The sequence below is a fragment of the Lepidochelys olivacea genome, assembly GCF_965140295.1.
Source record: "Lepidochelys olivacea isolate rLepOli2 genome assembly, chromosome: 10".
Classification (NCBI taxonomy): Eukaryota; Metazoa; Chordata; order Testudines; family Cheloniidae; genus Lepidochelys; species Lepidochelys olivacea.
In genome coordinates, this window is record NC_140420.1 from 39,389,958 (window position 1) to 39,413,140 (window position 23,183).

Here is a 23,183-nt window from a genome sequence, read left to right on the forward strand (position 1 = left end):
GGCTTTCTCTTTGATGGATTTGGAAGTTCACTCAAGTGTATGATTCCCCTCTTAAAGACTAGTAAATTTGCAAACTCTTCAGTCATCCTCATCTGATGATGATGAAACACCTTGTCCATAGCAGAGATTACATCATACTGACCTCATGCAAAGTGGTGCAGCTTGGAAGTACTCAGTGCATTACAGGGCCTTTGAGACCGTGATAGCATAAAACTGGCAGTGTCATTTTTTCATGCTCACTAGCTAAAGCAAAGGAAGAAAGGCTAATACCTTGGGATAACCAATGACATGAACCAGTCAGATGCACCATAAATGTTGTGTATTAACTATTTCCACTGCAGAAGCTGAGGGGAGAATAAATGGAGATGATGATAAATCCTGGGTTGTCCCAGGTTGGGAGAGATGATTGAGCTGATAGAATTAAATAGGGGTTATGAAAATCTGTAACTCTGTATGGCGTGGAAGAACTCATAGCCTCCTTCAGCCCCTTCCCTCCTTTCATCAGGAATATGGACTTGATTCTGATCACGACTGGGACAGATGCATCCTGACATTGGTCAGAGATTCAGAGGAAGTAGTTTTGCTTCCCTTATATGGGGACTGTTCAAGTTCAGAGAGCCTGTGGACTGCACTGACTTGCACTTCTTGCTGCCATAAGACTGATGGGGCTTGCAAGAGCAGAGAATCTCCAGGGCACAGGGCTGCCCCTACCATGCCTCTCCCCTTTTCTAGCCAATTCCTAACACTCCGCCATCCTGGAGTGCTCCCTGCACCAGGGGCTCCTGAGGGAATAGTATAAAGCTGGCTCAGGGATGGTGTCCCTAGCTTCTGTTTGTGAGAAGCTAGAAATGGGCAATGGGGGACGGATCACTTGATGATTAACTGTTCTATTCTTTCCCTCTGAAGCACCTGGCATTGGCCACTGTTGGAAGACTTTATCCTGGGCTAGATGGACCTTTGGTCTGACCCAGTATGGCCGTTCTTATGCAGGGCAATATTGAATCTGGCCCATTCACTTTCCTGTAGTTACTCCAGATTTACACTAGTGGGGGTGGAAGCAGAATCTGACCCCAGGGAGTGATTTCTCTTCTTTCCTCCTGCAAATTGTTGGTGGTGGTTGACATTTCATGCGTCTTTTGTTGTCGTCCAGAAGGGGGTGCTGTCTGGGCTGATGGGGAGCTTCAAGCAAGTTTCTAGGTCTGATTGCCTTCTATTCTCCCTTCTGCCCATTTGCACTCCTCGCTGGCTTGGAAGAAACTTTGGGCCATAGGAAACACTGGGGCTCAAAGGATTAGAAAGAGTGAGGGGAATGAGTCTGGGTAAGTGATGTCCATTTCCAGGATGCCAAGGTGAATGCTCACAGGACAGCTGGGCCAAGCTGGCTGAGAAACGAATAGCAGCATTGATATATGTGAATGGAGGCTATCCAGAAGGATTAAGAAAGACAAGAACAAAAGCACTGTGCTGCTCGGAAGCATTTTAAAAACTATGGCTCCCAACATTGCAGAGAGTTTTGCATGGTCTCAAGGGTCTATGCACACAGAGCTCCTTATAGGATTGTAGCCTATGCAGAGGAATCACTTCATTCACCACTGAAATGCAGCCACCTCTAGTTTGGAGCAGCAGCTGTTCAGCAGCACACAGCAGCACTGCACAACAGTTGAAGGCAAGGAGTGAAGACTACTGCATTCAACTGAAACTTCAGGGTAGAATTTAGGGAGCAGAATGTAATTACCCTGATTTCAAATTGGCCAGGACACTGGACAGCATTTGAACAAAGTGCAGTGGAATCTGTAATAGTCACAGAGGAATGAGGAGCTCAAAAGAGGTGGCACCTCTAACTCTACAGAGCTGCTTAGTGCCATGTCCTGGGTACCTCAAGATTACTGCTTGCACAGCAGCAGGCTGCTTTCCCTGAGACTTGACCTTTGTGGCCATTAGAGAACTGTGCCTCCTACACCTTCACCTTTAAAAGATTGGTGTGTGTTGATTCTAACACTAATGATAAAGACTTTTTTCCAAAGGAGAGACAGATGATGTTCTTTGGAGCTAAGGGGTGAATCTTGTCCTTTGGAATCCAATGGGAGTTCTGCAGCTGGCATCATTTATACCAGGCTTTTTGCGCAGGGTGACTGAAATAGAGTTATTTCATGGAAAGGGGCTTTGCAATGATCTCTTATCCCTACCTCTTAGGATATTTTGACTGTGACTTTGTAAGAGCATTATTTATCACTGGATAATAGTGATACAGGTTGGAATGATTGGCAAAGTCTGCCCGCAGCTGCAATGGGGCCCTTATCCTGTTTTTGGTTCCATGTGTATGGACCCTTGCACCTCTGTGGGGCCCTGTTGACTTCACTGGGACACTGTCTGCATGAATCTGATTGTAGAATCGGGACTGTAGATGCTGTGCAAAGAAAGGGTCTGATTTTACCAACCGTGAGCAATCTCATTGGCTTCAGCACTGTGCTCACTAGTGTTTGTGGGACTGGACCCTAGAGCTGTGATGTACACACCTCTCACACCAGAGAATTAGACAGTAAGGACGAAATTCAGTGCTCAGCTGCACTGATGCAACTCTGCTGAGCCAGCTGCTGATCTCAGTGTTCTTTGTTTTTATATGGTGCTTGTACCTGACATCAGTGGAACTCTTCTAGATTTACACCTGCGTCACTGAGATTGGGTCCCGAAGATTCCCGAATGCTCGCACCAGAGTTCAGATATAGCACTAGCAGGTATTTCCTCTTGTTCTTAGTCATGTATATCAATAAAACAGGACCAAGTGGTTTCATAGCCCTAAGCTCTCTTGGTTAGGTGGGAGGTAATTTTCTGTGAATTGCCTGGTCACTCAGACCAGCGTTGCCATTTGCAATATGTGGGGGCCTTTTAGCTCTTCTCCAGTTCTTGACAGTTAATCTATTTACAATCATGCTGGATTTCCGTTAGAACCTCTCGCGTGGCTCATTAACATTTCATAGCTCTTCCTTTTAATGGGGATGCATCACATATACTAAATATTGCTACAGTGGAATTGGTTGCATTTCAAATGGCCTATTCAATTGCCTATCGTGGGCCAGCTTGCAAAGCTGACCTGTTGCCACATGTCTGTTTCATCTGGCTCTGTGCCAACAGGCTGGAGCCTTCTCAGGTAGGGAAAGTTGGTTAAGGGAAGAAATCTGAGGCCTTAGATAGCACGGGATCTGTGCTGCATGTATGTTCCCCTGATATAGATACATCCCTGCATCACAGTGACCAGTCATTATTTAATTACAGGCATTTCTGGGGCAGTCCTCACTGTAGTGTCTAAGCACCTCACAGGAATGAGTGACTGAATCTCCACAATGTCCCTGCCACATAGGGCAATATTATTCTCCCTTCCCTGTCCTTACAGCTGGGGAAGCTGAGGCACTAAGCAGTTAAACAACGTGTCCAAGCTCATAGCTTTTGCCAGAACTGTGACTAGAACCAGATCTCTTCAGTCTCAGGCTGCTGCCTTAATCACAAAAGCAAACCAATGTCCTCTCTTGCAGAGAGTAGACCCAAACTGCCTTTTGAGACTGCTTAAGGCCAATCAGCCAGAAGGGGTCACTGTGGAGCAACGCAAGGCTGATCCTTGGATGAACTTCAGCTATTTTTCTTCTCAGTTCAGTCGGCTCTGAAAAGAAAGACAGAGGGTTTGGTTTTGCTCCTTGGCCTGCCCCATGAGTTGCTGAGTATTGCCTGAAGTGACATATGTGGGTGCTCAGCACCTCTCGAGCTGAACCAATAGTCACACGCCTGCAGCCAGATCAACGTTGGTGCAGCTGCCCAAGTAGCAGAGAACAGAGGCCGGGACTTCACATCAACCATGCTGATTGGCAAGACATGGTGCTGTCTTTGGGCCATCAGAACTGCCCTACAGCCACCGTTAAGAATGATTTGCCCTTGCCATCCCATGTGGTTTCTTCGCCATCTCCCCAGCCTCGGGGTTTAACCTAGGACAGTGGTTTCCTTTGTGGGATTGTCAGTGAAGTGAGCAGTTTGCAGCAATGATGCAGGGAGCATAAACAAGAGGCAAATCTACGCTCTACCAGGTGAGTAAAGCCTGAGTCGGGAAGCAGCAAAGTGGTGCTTCTGTAGTGCTGCTGCTTCATTGTGGTTCAGACTCTGGACATTGAGGACTGTGTCTGTGTTTCAGGGCTGCATGCTATTTTCCCCTGGGGTGCTCCTCTGGAAATCCGTTGCACCTCCCCTATTGTATTTCCCTTTGAGGAAGATTTAGATCAGACCCTTTAACCAGATCACTGCTGAGCAGAGAAAGACACGTTCTTTCCTGCCACAGGCTCTGTGTGTTACCAGGACAGTGTCCCTACCCCAGCCCCAAAACTGGCATGCCAGGACCAGGAACTGAGTTTGGCTCTCCCACTTTGCTGCTGAAGTATGACCACTAGGCTGACCATGTGTCTCTGTGTGCCTGTGGGCTGAATCCTGCAGACACTGACTTGCGTGCATAGCCTAACATGTGGGAGTTGGCGCTACATGCAGGAGGAAAGGTTTGCAGGATTGGGATCTGCTTTCCTTATGGGTCTATGTTAAGTGTTTGTGTTTGGGTGTTCCTGTACATTTGTGTATGTACAAAAAGCGCTGGTTCTGAATGGTGCAGAAATCTGGCAGGAGCAGCTGTTCCCAGGAGACTGCAGCCAAGATGATAGAAATCTCTGCAGGTGAGTTAACCTAGTGAGCTCTCCATCAGACAAGAGGCTGGAAACTGCCAACACCAGTTGCTTTTATTATGATTAGTGTAGTGTAGCACCTATAGGCCCCAACCAAGATCAGGACTCCACTGTACAGGCACTGTACAGACACACCTAGTAAGAGAGAGTCCCTGCCCCAAACAACTGACAGCCTAAATAGAAAAAACAGACAAAGTGTGGGAGGGGAAATTGAGGCACAAGCAGGTGAAATGACTTGCCCAAGGTCACCAGCAAGTCAGTGGCACATCTGAATTACTCTGCAGCTTGTGGGAGTTCATGGCTACCATCCTGAACTTTGCTTCATCCTCAGGCCTGAAACCTGAACCCCAGGTAGCCTGATCCTTATCCGAACAGCAACTCCAAAGCTCCTCTTCAGTGGGTGAAGGGGCATTTGTCTGCCTGTATCATAAACCTTGTTTGCCTCAGTTGTGGTGTCGTGCGTGCTTCTGTGTATGGGTGTGGTCTCTGAGCCAGTACCCCCAGTCGGTGAACACTGGCATAATCCCATTGGCTTCAATGGAGAGACTTCAGTTTACACTACCTCAGGATCTGGCCCATTTATTTCAATGTAGCTACGCTGATTTACACCAGCTGAGGATCTGGCCTCCTCTCTGGATTTGCCCAGGCAATTGTGTTTGTATGATCTGAATGTGGAACTCATTCATGATGCAGGGACAGAACACGAACAATCAGCACAATGGGCAGAATGCATCCTGACCCTAGTGTATCTGGGATGAGCTTGGCCCACTGTGACCACACTTCCAGCTGGAGCAGAATCTGTGGAGCCCTGGGAGCTTGCCATGCCTATCTCCAGGGAGCCTCCCAAGCCTGCAAGGGCCCTTGCAGTGGAAAGTATGGTACCAGGGAAACCAGATCATCTTCAAGTAAAGCACAGTAGGGAGAGAGGGGGACAGAAGCAGGAAATGGAGAGGCTGTGGGGACTCTATAGACAGAGAGAGCAAGGGGGGGGGGAGGTTGTGTGTGTGTGTGTGTGTGTGAGAGAGAGAGAGAGAGAGAGAGAAAGGGATGTTTCTATTTTAAGACCTGTGGCCTGTTCTCCACCCCTCCCCCACACAACACATTACATGCTTGCCAGATTGAGAAACCTGACCTGCCTTTTAAATAATCAAGAAGGGAGCAAGGCAGCCAGGACTCTGCAGGGCTGGGGAAGGTGGGTGAGGCAGGTTTCAGTGGCAGTTGGGGTAGGGAACCTTTAACGAGTGTGTCTGGCTTGAGAGTAAGGGGGGGTTGCCCCCATGCTTGCTGACTGTTCCCTTCCCTTTAGTAGGGACACTAGTTGAGTTGAGTGGCACATGTGCCCAAGGAAACTGGTGGGGTGAGGGAGTGGGCATGCTCCATTTGTTAAGGGACAGCTAGTGGGGTTCAGAGCTCCAGCTCTGGCCTTGCTAACTTTCTGAGTCTGGGGAAGTTTGCTGTCCCTTGGGCAACAGATCAGGAGAGATGTCCATGCAGGCCCCCAGCCTATGGGCACAGACGACCACTGGAGCATGTGGGAGTGAGGGCATTTGCTTCCTTTCCCAGTGCCCGGGGTAGGAATTCAGCTGGTTCCCCCATCTCCCTGACTTCAAAGCTCATCCGTAGCTGGACCCGGATGGCCCGGAAAGCTAGCTAGCAGGTGTGTTAGCCTGATGTTCATACCCACTGGCGGCGTGGCAGGAATGTGGATCAAGGGTGAAAGGCACAGCTGAGCATGTCATGCCAATGACAGCCCAGAAGGACTCATCAGGAGCAGCAATATTTCATACATTTCATGTGAGTCACAACAGCTCAGCTACTTGCCACTAACCCCGCTGTGTACGGGAGCTCATGACAAGCTTCCTGTTTCATTACCCAGGGAAGGGTTACATTGGTGCCCCAAAAGGAGAGAGGGGAGCACCACGTGCTTTGTGTCCAAAACCAAATATTCACAGTTAAAATATCTATCACATTTCTATTCTGCCTATCACCTTAGTATTCTCCTATCTAGCTGTTTTGTCTTTTTGCAAATGCAAGTCCATATGATTGACCTCAAGAGGGCAATAAGGAAAGTGGGGGGAAGCCAATAAAAATCCTAATCCTGGATGTTTCCCACAGTGAATGGTTGTAATCTCTGAGTATCCTAGCCAGGAGTTGGGGAGACTAGCCAGCCTGCAGTCATGCATTAATGATAATAATGGCTGTGTCTCTTTAACTGGGTTTGGTCTACGACTGTGTGTGTGTGTGTGTGTGCGCACGCATGCCAGCGTGTGCGTGTGAGACAGCTTGCATCTTTCAGATCGTGCTCTCTGGATACCAGCTCCGGGTTTGCTGGGGAGGAGGGGAAGTGTATTTCAGTCCCCTGAGATTGCTGTCTGTCTTGCTTGCTTTTTTTTTTTGGTGGGACAAATTCTCTCCCACCCTTATTTTGCAAAACATCAGAGTCGTGGATTTTTCTCTGAAAGACTTGATCTAATGACGCAGTGTGGGAGAATCTAGCTCCCTGGTCCTGTGTCTGACCGCGGCTGGGGGCTGGTGTAAATCAGAGTGGGTGATTTGTTCTGTTTCTTCTCCTGATGCTGTTCTGTACATGAAAGGAGGAGCAGCTCCCGAGGAGGCATGGCATGAGCTGGAAGCAGTCGCTGGAGGTAAGGGCTGTATCTTGCTGCAGATCCTTTGACTCACAAAGCCCCCTATGTCAGTTTGTATTGATGTCCCTAGGAAAACATCCCACCCAGAGGGATGCGGCTCAGTGCTACAATGAGAACCAGGGAAGGTACAAGGACTGTAATTATAGCCCTCCTTGATGATCATTGCATCATAGAGCTTGGGTTATATAATGGCAGGCAAGCATCACCTTTCTAGTAGAACTAGGCTCCATTCATTTCCATCCAATACAATGCTCTTTGCTCTGCCCCGTGCTGCTTCTTTGACTGGCTGGGAGAAATGCTTTGGTGTCAGCCTCTTTTTTTCTCTGCATTGAATAGAAATGGTGGAAGCTGAATTCCCAGATGCCAGTGGTGTGTGGTTGATTTATTTATTTATTTATTTGCTCCATAGACCTGAGGCCGATGCTGTGATTCCTGTGATTGCCAATGTGCTGAATGCTTTGCTTTTTCAGCCCCCTGAAAGCATTTGGGTTAGCATCCTTTGGGGTAGAGTAGCTAGCTGGGCCAGTGGCTCAGAGCATGCTAGTGGGAGACCCAGTGTTCCCAGCTGAGGGGATTTCCCTTGCTCCCCAGCCTTGTTCAGGATCATTGTCCATTGTGCTGTTCCCTTCGGCTATGCTCTGGCTCTGAGTTGATGTGGCAATCGCTCAAGCCAGTGAACCAGAGAGAGTGGCAGAGAATCAACCTCCTGGCTGGCTGTTATGGACCCCACTACCTCACTGTTCTCTCTGGTCTCAGGGAGGAGGAGCTGGAGGTGTGATGGCCAAAGATAAATCTGGGCCCAGAGGAAAGGCTGGGGCATTGCTGCAGGCTTTAGGCTGGAGGCTGGCTGACTTGTGTGACTCCTGTTGGTGGAGTGGGCTGTCAGGCCATAGAAATCTTGGGAAGTCTGTGTCTGTGCAGCTGGCCCACTGAAGCACTAGAAAGTTTTGTTTGTGGGGAGGGGGCTCTGGAACAAACTCTGCGGAGGACTGTAAGAGCAGAAAGATTGCTCAGGGACTCAGCCCCCAGCCTAGCTGTAGCACACTGAGTCAGAGGCTTGCCAACTGGCAGCATGGGAAGATGGAACCTTTTCCTCCTCTACTGGCAGCTGCATCAGGAGCTGTTGTGCCACTGGCCTGGCATAACTTTTCACATTGAAATGGTGGCAGAGAGAGAGAGAGAGAGAAAGACATAAGAACAGCCATATTGGAACAGACCAAAGGTCCATCTAGCCCAGTATCCTGTCTTCCGAAAGTGGCCAATGCCAGGTGATTCAGAGGGAATGAACAGAACAGGTAATCATCAAGTGATCCATCCTCTGTCGTCCATTCCCAGTATCTGGCCAGGGACACCAAGAGAGGCCAGGGACACCATCCTGGCTCATAGCCATTGATGGACCTATCCTCCATGAATTTATCTGGTTCTTTTTTTAATCCTGTTTTAGTCTTAGCCTTCACAAAATCCTCTGGTAAAGAGTTCCACAGGTTGACCTTCATCCCCATGGCTCAAAGCCTGAGCCAGCCTTTCTTGCTAATTCATCTCTGGACCCTTCCTGTGAGTGCAGCTGGTTACTGCAGATTCATCCCATTCAAAGTGCTGGTGTTAATCCCCACAGGGGGTCCCAGTGGCTTGGCCTTCCCACCCAGCTCCCCCATCCTCCCCCCTGTTGGAGAGCACATTGCTTTAGATGCACAATTGCAGATTAGCTGTAGGATAACTCCGCTCTCAGTAACATCTGGGCGAGCCCAGTCAAACCCATGTAGTTGTAATGGGTGTAACTAAGAACAGGTCACTGTGTATGGAGGGGTGTAGTGCGGGGAGCAGAGGTGATTGATAAAGCAGCGGCCTTTTCTGTAACCATCCTAATTCCATAGATCCAGGGCTGCTTGCATTCAGTTTCCGCGTCTGCTGTATCTCTTTGCTTGAAGCCATCATCCAGGAGGGTGACATCAGGGGCCCTTTCTTTTGCTCCTGACCTAAAGGGAAATCCACCTTTTGGGAGCTCAGGGCAAATGCTGAATAGAGCAGGAGCAGCTGAGGCGTGGAAGGGAAGGCAGGGGGAAGGTAAAAGAGAGGGAAAGACAGAGGGAGGGTGACAGGAAGAGAGAGAGAGAGAGAGAATTCTGCTTTCTGGGATGATGTTCACATTCTGCTCTCTGGGGACCTTCTGGTATGGGAAGGTCCCCAGCTGCCCTGGGTCCATGGTGTTTTCAGCCCTGTCATGCCCAGCTCTGCTGTCCCCACTGGAGCCCAGCCCTGGACAGCAAAGATGCAAACCCATTGAAAGGGTCAAGGCTGGAGAAGGAGGCAGGAGACCTGCAGGCACATTGAAAGTGATGTCAGCAGGATGATGGGCAGTGTCAGCAGTGCCATTATAGGGGCATAGGAAAGTCCCTAAGGAAAATCAAACAGGGTATGCTGGGAGGTCAGGCAAAACAGCAACATTCTGTTAGGCCCAGGACTGGCTTGTGGGGTTGGGCGTGTCTGTCTCAAGCAGGAGCACCAAGACATTTATTCTTCAGTTTGTGCCTTTGATTCCCCTACTCCCTGTATATACATGATGTAATTGCAAGTTACTCCACTTGGCTCTGAGGCTAGAGGCAGGAACATTTGGATGTGTTGGGCTTGTCTTCACTGCAACTTGAGTTATAACTCAAGTGTTGCCCCTACCTCCAGTCCTGTCCACACACTAAACCCCTTCACTCAAGTGTGATGATGGCTGGCCCATTGGGGGATGTAGCTAAAGCTCATCAGCAGCTAACACGACCACTTTGCAATGTGGCTGCAGGCTAGCGCCACTTGAGTGACCTCCAGTGCCTTCCCACCAGCTCCGGGTTTGCTGCTCCCCTCCATGTGCCCAAAGTGGACACGATTCCACAGAGCAAAGAACTAGGAGGCATGCCCCTGAAGTCTTAGCACCACACATGTGTGAGTGCAGGGCCAGGGTGGAGAGTTCCACTTCTCTCCCATAGCTGGCTATGCTTGGAGAAGTAGAAAGAGCCAGGGTTGGGGCAGTGGACTGAGAATAGTGCTGGGGGCCAAGAATTCCTGAGTTTGAGTTCCAGGCCAGCCAATTATTTGGTGTGGGACATCGGGCAAGTCACTTCATAATAATAATAATACCCTGCCCATCTCTAGTGTCTTCCCCCAGAGGATCTCAGAGCACTTTACAAGCAGCAGCGAATCTACCTTCCTGTGATGCTGGTGAGTGCCACTGAGAAGGGAGGTGACTTGGCCCAGGCCACCAACGACAGAGTCAGGAACTCAGATCCCCAGATCATTTCTTCTGCGCTTTAGCAGATTCCGCACTGCGGAATTGGGGTGACGCTAGCTCCTTTCTGCCATGGGTGAGGATCAATCAGTTCATGCTTGTATAACCTGAGAGCCAAGTACTATTATTAATTGGCTCTAATTGTTATCAGCAACATCTTGGGTCATCATCCCCCCACCCCCACCATAGGCGCACAGCTGTGCAACTTTCTGGTGAAATGTGTATGCAGGTGACTTAGTGTCTCCCAGACACACACACACACACCATCCACACCCCCAGCCCCCGGGGGCACAGTTCATCTACCCAGCAAGGAGTGGAGTGAGCCTGAGGGCTTCTCAAATCAACAGGCAGCTCCAGCAGAGACATCCCAGGGGCACTCAAACACCCACATTCTCTGTTGCACTTGGAGCCTGCCAATGCAAAGCCAGTGATGTTGGGGACCTGCTGCACTCAGAGAGGGTGGCGTTGAGAGGTGGAGCCTGCTGGACCCCAGTGCTGGCATCCAAATCCCAGGGATGTTTTCCCCTGCTGTGTAGATTCTGGGTTATGAATCCTGGTATTCTAATCCTCACCTTTTGCGGACCCTGCGCTAGCAGATCCCATGCTTTCAATCTCTACACTGGTGATTTGCATTGTGCTCAAGGCTGGGCAGTTGAGGTTGGGCTGTTGAGTTGCCCAGGGCTTACATGCAGGAACGAGGTGGTGTGTTGGAGAGGATGAGGCAGTATTCCTTTTGGAACCCATGTAGACTCTGCCAAGGCACTGCTGGGGCAGGAGGAAATCTTAGGAGCTGCAGCAGGGCACTTTCTGCTAGTGGTAGCAGACACTGACTGGAGGCTGCTTTGAGAAATCAGCTGATGCTCTTGTCATAGCTCAGGCTGCTGGCATTCTAGCTGCTACTGCAAGGCAATGGTGCTGCGGTGGGGAAGCTCTCGCTACATCCCAGGACAGGACACTGCTGTGTGGAATCTCCTGCTGCTGGCTTCCCAGCTGGGCAAACAACGAGCTCTGCTATGTGACACTCGGAAGGACTAGCCAAGCTCCCATTCTCGGACTGTTGGTGTAAATCTTTGCTCACTGTCAAGGAGGGTGAGGGACGTTGCTTTATAGTGGGTGGGAATTTTGTTAGCATCCATTTTTCATTATTTTCCTTCTCAGCTGTCCTCTGACAGCTGGTTCCTTGTTAGTTTGATTGGGCCTAAATTTACCCCAACAGTAACTGAAGTCAGAGGAGTTACACCAGGGATGAATTTGGCCTCCTATCTCGAGATCATCTGTGCTTCAGCATCTTGGCCCTCTCGTCTCTGACTATAATCCCTGCCGTCTGACTGAGTCGTGGGAAACAATGCATCTTAGTGGGCTTCTGTGCCAGGAGAAGGAAAGGGTGTGTGTGAGGGACAGGATGGACAGGCTGATTCTGCACGGTGATGGTAAATATGGGGCTAGAAGGGCCAGTCCTTCTGTGAGACAGAGAGCTGATGTTCACACAGGGGGAAGCAAGCCCTCGGTGCCTCAATTTCCCCATCAGTAGAATTGGGACAATAATATTTATCTAGCTCCACAGGGGTTCTGGAACAGGTAACAAATTAATCTTGGCAAAGTACTGCCATCACACCTAGAGGGTCCCATCCACCAGTGACCTGCTGACACATCTGCAATAGAAGTGCATTTTCCTACACTACTCTGAAATGTGTCACCTGTCTGAAATCACTCACTGCAGACTATCTAGAAATGTCAGCAGTATGACAGCTGTGCTCTCCCTGTTATATTTTATGAACACTGCTGACTTGCTAGAGTACCTGTGGGTGGGCCCCAGCCTGCTGACTTCAGTGCTGGAATCGGTAGCACTGCTGGACTTCTGAATGACTCCAGTGAAGAGGTAAACTAGCTTTTTCTCTGGAGATCAGAGAAACAGCAGATTGGAACTGTTTGAGATATTTGAAGTGGAGGTATGAGAAGGACACAGTTCAGAAATGCTGGTAGCATTCTGTCCTTTCCACCCCCACTTGGGGGAGAGTGACCATTTTGGGAGCTTGAAATTGGATTTAATTTCCAAATGCAGGGCCAGAACCGCAGCTGCTGTAAATCAGTGTAGCTCCATTGACTTCACACACACTGACTTCAGTGGAGCTACTCCTCTTTACATCAGCTGAGGATCTGGCCTAGAATGTTGTTTCGTCTGTCAAATACAAACACGTGGATTCATTGCAGGTTTTCTCATGAGTTCAGGGCTCCTGGAACCGCTCTCTCTCTCCCTCTCTGTAGTAGGAAAAAAGCATTGGCTTTGATTTAAAAAGGCCAGGGAAGAAGGATGATTTTGTGGGGACAGGAGTCATTAATTCTATTCCTGGTTCTGGTATGGATTCCCTGCTTGGTCACTTAATTGATTTGTGCCTTGGTTTTCCCATCTGTAGTATGGGAATAATCCTGCTTCCCCATCTCACAAGAGTGTTGCATATCTTTGTTGATTAGTGCCTGGAAAAGTGTGTCGAGCTCCACTAGAGGCAGGTGCTGTGTATGTGCAAAGTATTATTATAAAAGGCACATATAAATTATTGCACGGAATCCACAAGGAGACAGAGAGGTAGGTTATACTTTGGTCCAATCAACCTTGTCAGTGTCCCTTTAAGACGTCTGATAGACTAACAAGCCATTTGCTTACCTTATCCAAAGAAGTAATAGTAGAGGAAAAGGCTGGTGCTGCAGCACCTAGAGGAATGTCTGAGGAGGAGAAAGCCATGGGCATGTGAGTCCACAAGGTATGAGGCAGTGGAGAATCAGGCTATGAAGAAGCAGCGATTCCTATTAATTTCTGGAAGTTTTATTTACCTCTCTGTGGTTTGGATATTTTGCTGAGCTGAACCAAATCAAGCCACATGGAGAAGCATATTGCAAGTCTTCAAAGAGAGAGCAGGCAGCCACAAGCAGACTCCGTCCTTTGATCAGAAGACCAGCTTGCTCCTGCCTATGGTAATGGACCTTTTTGGTTCTAGTGCTGGCTGTGGATTTATTTATTCCTCCCCCACCCCCCCAGTGGGAGAAGAAATTGTCTGGTCTCCATGGGAAGTGAATGCAGCAGCCCCTGTTCTGCAAGTAGGCTCCAAGGAACTGGGAAATGTAGAATGTGCTATTTCCAAGGTGCCAGGCAGTTCCTCAGTGATGGGCACAGTAGAAAATGGACTGGTTGGTTGGAAGGTAGGTAGGTAGGTAGACAGGAAGCAGCTGAGAAGAGGGCTGGATCTGTATGTAGTGCTGTCTGGCTAGGTTAGACTGTCAGTCTGATCAGTTAGCAGTGGGGTGACTCTTTGCAGGTTCTCCTAAAGCCTTTTTAATCATGTGACTTTTATGGCTGTCTGTGAGGAGGGCCAGAAGCAAAGAAGTACTCATTCATGTAAATAATGACAGGGACAGAGAATTTTCCCCAACCCCCATGTGTGCATGCACCTTCCTCCCACACACAGTGCCCATACCCGCTGCATACATATGTATATATATACACATCCATCCCTACACCTTATGCATGCATCCACCTGCATGCAAACACATAGAAACCACACCCCATCCCATCTCGCTCCTCCCCATGTACACACACCTTCCATGGTGCAGAAACCCTTCCACAGTCTGTGCATACACCTCCACACACATAGACATGCCACCCCATACCTCTGTGTGTGTGTGTGTGTGTGTATATACACACACACACACACACACACACACTAGAGATGGAGCATACCGGCTGAGTTCAGATCTGGATCTCCATTTACATAGTGGTTAGGGGTCTGAGTTCACTGACAGACAGACTGAAAACCAGGCAGGCAGATCAGGAGAGAGAATGAAGGACCAAGTGAACTACGCACAGGGAGGCAAGTGGAGTGAGGGTGGAGATGGGATAAGAGGATTTTTGGGGCTAATTTCAGACCCTGTGGGAGTGGGTATGACTCCATTGAAGTCAGTATCATTCCACACACAGACACCAGGTCTACATTAGAGGTAGCGGCATTGTTCACTGCAAGTACATTATCTGTCAAACATCACCTTTTTTTCCCCTGGGTCTTTGCAAATCATCACCCAGATTTTGTTCTTCATTCTTCAATAGCATTTGCTGACCAGTTTGATGGATGATTTCTGAGCCTACAAAACTGTTTGCTACTCTCATTGTGCTGTTAGGTCATGTGGTATCACCTCTGCTACCCGACTGGACATGTGGAATCTTTTTAAATAGGAGAGTGAAGGATATGAATGATGACTAATGGATAGCAATTAACTAATAGCAGATACTCTTGTTTGCTCATGTATACCCCTGACCCATGTGAATCCCTTTGCTCATATGAGCCATCCCTCAAGAGGCAAGCTAGCCAGAATCCAGCTGGGCAGATCTACATGAACTTGACTAGTGTTTCTGCAGCACCCCACCAGCAATGGCCAGCCTGATCTAATTGCTGGAAATTTCTCTCTTGATGCTCTGTCCTTTCATAACAACCCCTATGGAAAGGGCTCCCAGGGCAGACCTGGGAAGCTGAGTTTTGACTTTACCACTGGGCTGCAGATTAAACCCTTGCTAGTTCCTGGTGTTGCCAGTCCCTCCTGGAGCCCTGGGGATTTCCAGAGGATTCTCCTCCACCATGGAGGAGTACATTAGCTGTTCTCCAGAAGGGAAGAGGATGGACTGAGAAGATCTGGGTGGCTGTCAGGTGAAACTATAAAAAAAATCATCCCCATAAGTACAGATGGGGGAGAAGAAAGGGACAGTTGAATGAATGGACCACTGGGCTTCTTCCTGGAGAGAAGGGGACTGTTTGGAATTACCGCCACTGGAGCACATGGGAATCATCTGCCTGTGCCAAATTCTCTGCTGGTGCAAATGGGTGAAGTTCCAGAGCTATGGATGTTTACACCAGCGGAGAATTTACCCCTCCTCTGATTCAAACCAATAGGCAAAACCCTTGCTAGGTGGGTTTTTTAAACTGGAAAGAGAAGGTACTAGGGAAAGTCTTGAAAGGGGTATTACACCAGTCATGGGAACAGAAAGGATGGGACAAAATGGTTTATGGGCAGAAGGTAAAGGGAAGGAACTGGACAATCAATGTAGTCTAGCTCTTGAAGGTAGGATATCACATGATCAGAAGTTTCCTCATCGCAACGCAGGAATCATGGCAAACTTGCAGGGTGAGCTAGAGGGTTTTAGTTAATATGGAAGATCACAGCCTGAATGCAAGTGTGACTGGCTGGCTGGCTGAGTGGTTACAGAGGCAGGGCTGGCTGGTTAAGGTGGATGGATATAATGATAGTGCATTTACAGATCCAAAGGATCCGAGAGTGAGAGACACTATACATGAAGCTCATTTCTTCCACCAGCAACGTGCGGCCCATCTGCAATGAAGCACAACTGTTTAACAGCACATGGCAATCCTGTACAACAGTTTAGGACAGGAAGTGAAGTGGGGTTCCTTATTGAGTTGAAACTAAAGAGGGAGATTTTGTAGCTTGGACCTCAGTTTTCTATGCAAAGGACTGTACTGCTGTCAGCACAGTGCCCCAGCATCATGCTGGCATCACCCTTGTTATGCCTATTTTACTGATAGGTAAACAGAGGCACTAAGTTGGTAAATGACTTGTGCTGGGTCACCCAGTGAGTCAGTTACTTACAGCCTAGGATTTCTGAGTCCCACTTCCTTGATCTAACTACTAGACCATGCTACCTCACACTGTAAGCTTAAGACAGACAACAGGGTAAGACTGTGGGGAACAAGAAAAAAGGATTATCTTTTTAAAAGACTCCCCTCAAATGAGCCATTTGATCCAATTTGTCTGTGCATTGGGCGAGTGATTTGTGCATAAGGGTGGAGGAGGAATTGCCTTATTTCCAAGGCATGGATTGAGTTTGGAAGATTTGATTTTCTGGTCAGCCAAATTTCTGTAACTAGTTGTATGAGCTACCAGACATTTTCTGGCCACCACGCTTTGTCTGGGAATTGTCTACTTTTTAATATCCAGCACTCTGAGTCTTGTCAGCTGCCTCTACTACAGTTGCTACAGGGAACTACAGGCCAGTCAGCCTCACCTCAGTCCCTGGAAAAATCATGGAGCAGGTCCTCAAAGAATCAATCCTGAAGCACTTACATGAGAGGAAAGTGATCAGGAACAGCCAGCATGGATTCACCAAGGGAAGGTCATGCCTGACTAATCTAATCGCCTTTTATGATGAGATTACTGGTTCTGTGGATGAAGGGAAAGCAGTGGATGTATTGTTTCTTGACTTTAGCAAAGCTTTTGACACGGTCTCCCACAGTATTCTTGTCAGCAAGTTAAGGAAGTATGGGCTGGATGAATGCACTATAAGGTGGGTAGAAAGCTGGCTAAATTGTCGGGCTCAACGGGTAGTGATCAATGGCTCCATGTCTAGTTGGCAGCCGGTATCAAGTGGAGTGCCCCAAGGGTCGGTCCTGGGGCCGGTTTTCTTCAATATCTTCATAAATGATCTGGAGGATGGTGTGGATTGCACTCTCAGCAAATTTGCGGATGATACTAAACTGGGAGGAGTGGTAGATACGCTGGAGGGGAGGGATAGGATACAGAAGGACCTAGACCAATTGGAAGATTGGGCCAAAAGGAATCTGATGAGGTTCAATAAGGATAAGTGCAGGGTCCTGCACTTAGGACGGAAGAACCCAATGCACAGCTACAGACTAGGGACCGAATGGCTAGGAAGCAGTTCTGCAGAAAAGGACCTAGGGGTGACAGTGGACGAGAAGCTGGATATGAGTCAGCAGTGTGCCCTTGTTGCCAAGAAGGCCAATGGCATTTTGGGATGTATAAGTAGGGGCATAGCGAGCAGATCGAGGGACGTGATCGTTCCCCTCTATTCGACATTGGTGAGGCCTCATCTGGAGTACTGTGTCCAGTTTTGGGCCCCACACTTCAAGAAGGATGTGGATAAATTGGAGAGAGTCCAGCGAAGGGCAACAAAAATGATTAGGGGACTGGAACACATGAGTTATGAGGAGAGGCTGAGGGAGCTGGGATTGTTTAGCCTGCAGAAGAGAAGAATGAGGGGGGATTTGATAGCTGCTTTCAACTACCTGAAAGGGGGTTCCAAAGAGGATGGCTCTAGACTGTTCTCAATGGTAGCAGATGACAGAACGAGGAGTAATGGTCTCAAGTTGCAGTGGGGGAGGTTTAGATTGGATATTAGGAAAAACTTTTTCACTAAGAGGGTGGTGAAACACTGGAATGCGTTACCTAGGGAGGTGGTAGAATCTCCTTCCTTAGAGGTTTTTAAGGTCAGGCTTGACAAAGCCCTGGCTGGGATGATTTAACTGGGAATTGGTCCTGCTTTGAGCAGGGGGTTGGACTAGATGACCTTCTGGGGTCCCTTCCAACCCTGATATTCTATGATTCTATGATTCTGTGCTGTGCCGTTCCCATGGTGGTCTGCAGGGTGCGAAGTACAATGCAGGCTAAATCATCCCCAGTGCAACAATCGGCATGAATCTAGAGCTCTCCAGGCAGCTGGTTAGCAGATGGCTTTACAGCAGTGGATGCTGAGCCCCAGTACCAGAATAGAGACCCCTGAACTCATAGGACGTTCCACTCTGGATTTGGCAGTTTGCTATTATTTGTACAATAGAACCAGCCTAGACCTTTGTATCCAGAATGCTCTGGAACGCTGGGAAGAAGGATCAGATTCAGACCTGATTCTGGTTTCAAACTTGGCATCTCAGCTCCACCTTCCCCTGAAAATATTGGGTATGTTAAACACTTGGGCCCAGATCCTCAGCTGGGGTAAAATCAGTACAGTGGCACTAAAGTCAATGGAACTATGTGATTAGCACCAGCAGAGGAGCTAGCCCTTTGCAAGTCTTTGATATTGTGATTCTTACTACGTTTTTGACAGGGTTATTATGCTAGTGGGTGGGGGAGAAATTGTACACATGATGTGCCTTGATTTTAGGAAGGTTTGACAGAGTCCCACATGGCATTCTCATAAACAAACTAGGGAAATGTGGGCTAGATTAAATTACTGTAAGGTGGGTGCACAACTAGTTGGAAGACCATACTCAAACAGTAATTATCAATGGTTTGCTCTCAAACTGGGGGGGTGTATCTAGTGGGGTCCCACACAGGTCAGTCCTGGATCTGGTACTATTCAATATTTTCATAAATGACTTGGATAATGAAGTGGAGAGTATGCTTATAAAATTTCCAGATGACACCAGGCTGGGAGAGGTTGCAAGCACTTTGGAGGACAGGATTAGAATTCAAAATGACACTTGAAGAATTGGCCTGAAATCAACAAGATGAAATTCAGTAAAGACAAGTGCAAAGTACTGTACTTCGGATGGAAAAATCAAATGCACAAATACAAAAATGGGGAATAACTGGCTAGGTGATAGTACTTCCGAAAAGGGTTTGGGAGTTATAGTGGATCACAAATTGAATATGTGTCAACAGTGTGATGCAGTTATGAAAAAGGCTAATATTCTGAGGGGTATTAACAAGAGTGTCGTATGCAAATCACAGAAGATAATTGTTCTGCTCTATTCAGTCCTAGTGAGGCCTCAGTTGGAATAATGTGTCCAGTTTTTGGTACTGTATTTTAGGAAAGATGTGAACAGATTGGAAAGAGAGTCCAGAGGCGAGCAACAAAAATGATAAAAGCTTTAGAAAACGTGGTCTATGAGGAAAGGTTAACAAAACTGGGCATATTTAGTCTTGAGAAAAGACGACTGAGGTGGGACCTGATAACAGTTTTCAGATATGTTCAGGGCTGTTATAAAGAGGACTTTGTGACCTGTTGTTCTTCTTGGCCACTGGAGGTAGGACAAGAAGTAATCAGCTTAATCTGTAGCAAGGGAGATTTAGGTTAGATATTAGGAAAATATTTCTAACTCTAAGGGTAGTTAAGCTCTGGACTAGGCTTCCAAGGGAGGTTGTGGAATCCCAATCATTAGAAGTATTTAAGAACAGGCTGGTTAAACAGCTGTCAGGGATGGTCCAGTTTACTTGGTCTTGCCTCAGCTCAGAACCTGGACTAGACGACCTCTCAAGGTCTCTTCCAACCCTACATTTCTATGATCTTTCTGTCCTGTACACTAGATTTACATCCATGTTGCCCACTGACTTCAGTAGAGTCACTGCTGATATACATGGCTATAAGTCAGATCAGAAAGAAACGCAAGCTTTCTGCTGAGCTAGTTTAAACAGATCCTGTACAATCCATACAAACACATGTCCACCAATCAGGCTGTCTGTTATGGGTAGCAGATTGTGAGAATACTACTCGAATACCTAAAAACATGACATGTTAAATGACGTCTTCATTGGTATTTAAGGAGAGGAATGATTGCCATCTCTGGATGTGCATCTCTTTGCAGGTAAGCTAGTTAACAAGAGGGGGTCATGATATAGTCTGTCAGGAATTCTGTTTTTGTTCTGTGTTTGTACAGCACCTAACACAAAAACAAAGAGGAATCCGGTGGCACCTTAAAGACTAACCGATTTATTTGAGCATAAGCTTTCATGGGTAAAAAATCCACTTCTTCAGATGCATGGAGTGAAAATTACAGATACAGGCATAAATATATATTGGCACATGAAGAGAAGGGAGTTACCTTACAAGTAAAGAACCAATGCTGAAGGCCAATTTAGTCAGGGTGGATGTTGTCCACTCCCAATAATTGATGAGGAGGTGTCAATACTAAGAGAGGGAAAATTGCTCTTGTAGTGAGCCAGCCACTCCCAGTCCCTATTCAAGCCCAAATTGATGGTGCTAAGTTGGCAAATGAATTGTAGCTCAGCAGTTTCTCTATGAAGTCTGTTTTTGAAGGGGCTTTTTTTGTTGAAGAATGGCTACTTTTATATCTGTTACTGAGTGTCCAGGGAGATTTAAGTGTTCTCCTCCTGGCATTTGTATGTTACCATTCCTGATGTCTGATTTGTGTCCATTTATTCTTTTTATGTAGAGACTGTCCAGTTTGGCCAATGTACATGGCAGAGGGGCATTGCTGGCACATGATGGCATATATCACATTGGTAGATGTGCAGGTGAATGAGCCTCTGATGGTGTGGCTGATGCGGTTGGGTCCTATGATGGTGTCGCTAGAGTAGATATGGGGACAGAGAAGGCAACAGGGTTTGTTGCAAGGATAGGTTCCTGGGTTAGTGTTTCTGTGGTGTGGTGTGGTGTGTTGTTGCTGGTGAGTATTTGCTTCAGGTTTGGGGGCTGTCTGTAAGCGAGGATTGGCGTGCCTCCCAAGGCCTGTGAGAGTGGGGGATCATTTTCTAGGATAGGTTGTAGATCGTTGGTGATGAACTGGAGAGGTTTTAGCTGGGGGCTGTACATGACGGCCAGTGGTGTTCTGTTAATTTCCTTTTTGGGCCTGTCCTGTAGTAAGTGACTTCTGGGTACCCATCTTGCTCTGTCAATCTGTTTCCTCTCTTCCCCAGGTGGATATTGTAGTTTTAAGAATGCTTGATAGAGATCTTGTAGGTGTTAGTCTCTGCCTGAGGGATTGGAGCAAATGTGGTTGTATCTCAAGGCTTGGCTATAGACAATGGATTGTGTGATGTGTCCTGGATGGAAGCTGGAGGCATATAGGTAAGTGTAGCGGTCAGTAGGTTTCCAGTATAGGGTAGTGTTTATGTGACCATCACTTATTTGCACTGTAATGTCCAGGAAGTGGATCTCTTGTGTGGACTGGTCCAGGCTGCAGTTGATGATGGGGTGGAAATTGTTGAAATCCAGGTGGAATTTTTCAAAGGCCTCCTTGCTGTTGGTCCATATGATGATGTCATCAATGTAACGTACGTAGAGAAGGGGCGCTAGGGAACGTGAGTTGAGGAAGAGTTGTTCTAAGTCAGCCATAAAAATGTTGGCATACTGTGGGGCTATGCGGGTACCCATAGCAGTGCCGCTGACTTGAAGGTATAAGTTGCCCCCAAATCTGAAATGGTTGTGGGTGAGGACAAAGTCACAAAGCTCAGCCACCAGGTGTGCCATGGCCTCATCAGGTATACTGTTCCTGACAGCTTGTAGTCCATCCTCATGTGGAATATTAGTGTAAAGAGCTTCTACATCCATGGTGGTCAGGATGATGTTTTCAGGAAGATCATCAATGCATTGTAGTTTCCTCAGGAAGTCGGTGGTGTCTCGAAGATAGCTAGGAGTGCTGGTAGCGTAGGATCTGAGGAGAGAGTCCAAATAGCCAGATAATCCTGCTACAAGAGTGCCAATGCCTGAGATGATGGAGTGTCCAGGATTTCCAGGTTCCTGGATCTTGGATAGCAGATAGAATACCCCTGGTCCGGGCTCTAGGGATGTGTCTGTGTAGATTTGTTCCTGTGCTATAGCAGGGAGTTTCTCAAGCAGGTGGTGTAGTTTCTTTTGGTACTCCCCAGTGGGATTGGAGGATACTGGCCTGTAGAATGTGGTGTTGGAGAGTTGTCTGGCAGCCTCCTGTTCATAATCTCACGTGTTCATGATGACTACAGCACCTCCTTTGTCAGCCCTTTTGATTATAAGGTCAGAGTTGTTTCTGAGGTTGTGGGTGGTGTTGCATTCTGTAAAGCTGAGGTTATGGGGAAGCACTCTATGTAGAAGTCCAGTCTGTCTTTTTGACCGTCAGGAGGAGTCCACGCAGAATTCTTCTTCTTGTAGTGTTGGTAGGAGGGTTCCTGTAGGTCAGTACTTTGTTCAGTGGTGTGTTGAAAATATTCCTTGAGTCTCCAGTCAAAAGGTCTGACAAAGGAGGTGCTGTAGTCATCATGAACAGGTTGGATTATGAATAGGAGGCTGCCAGACAACTCTCCAACACCACAGTCTATAGGCCACTATCCTCTGATCCCACTGAGGAGTACTAAAAGAAACTACACCATCTGCTCAAGAAACTCCCTGCTACAGCACAGGAACAAATCTACACAGACAAATCTACCCCTAGAGCCCTGACCAGGGGTATTCTATCTGCTACCCAAGATCCATAAACCTGGGAAATCCTGGATACCCCATCATCTCAGGCATTGGCACTCTTACAGCAGGATTATCTGGCTATTTGGACTCTCTCGTCAGACCCTACGCTATCAGCACTCCTAGTTATCTTCAAGACACCACTCACTTCCTGCGGAAACTACAATGCATTGATGATCTTCCTGAAAACATCATCCTGGTCACCATGGATGTAGAATATTCCACATGAGGATCGACTACAAGCTGTCAGGAGCTGTACCCCTGATGAGGCCACTGCACACCTGGTGGCTGAGCTTTGTGATTTTGTCCTCACCCACAACCATTTCAGATTTGGGGACAACTTATACCTTCAAGTCAGCGGCACTGCTATGGGTATCCGCATGGCCCCACAGTATGCCTACAAGATCTCTATCAAGCATTCTTAAAACTACAATACCCACCTGGGGAACTGAGAAAAGAGATTGACAGAGTGAAATGGGTACCCAGTAGTCACGTACTACAGGGCAGCCCAAAGAAGGAAAATAACAGAACACCACTAGCCATCACGTACGGCCCCCAGCTAAAACCTCTCCAGCACATCACCAACGATC

General features: G+C 47.7%; 1 protein-coding gene across 1 annotated transcript in view; it reads left to right on the forward strand.

The window, feature by feature from the left end:
* The first annotated feature begins 7,143 nt into the window (after window positions 1–7,143).
* The window catches only part of FBXL16 (F-box and leucine rich repeat protein 16), a 72,842-nt gene continuing 56,802 nt past the window's right edge, over window positions 7,144–23,183 (forward strand). Inside the window, exon 1 of the mRNA XM_084641316.1 lies at window positions 7,144–7,357. The gene's annotated coding sequence lies outside the window, so the exon portion shown is untranslated. The remainder of the gene's footprint in view (window positions 7,358–23,183) is intronic.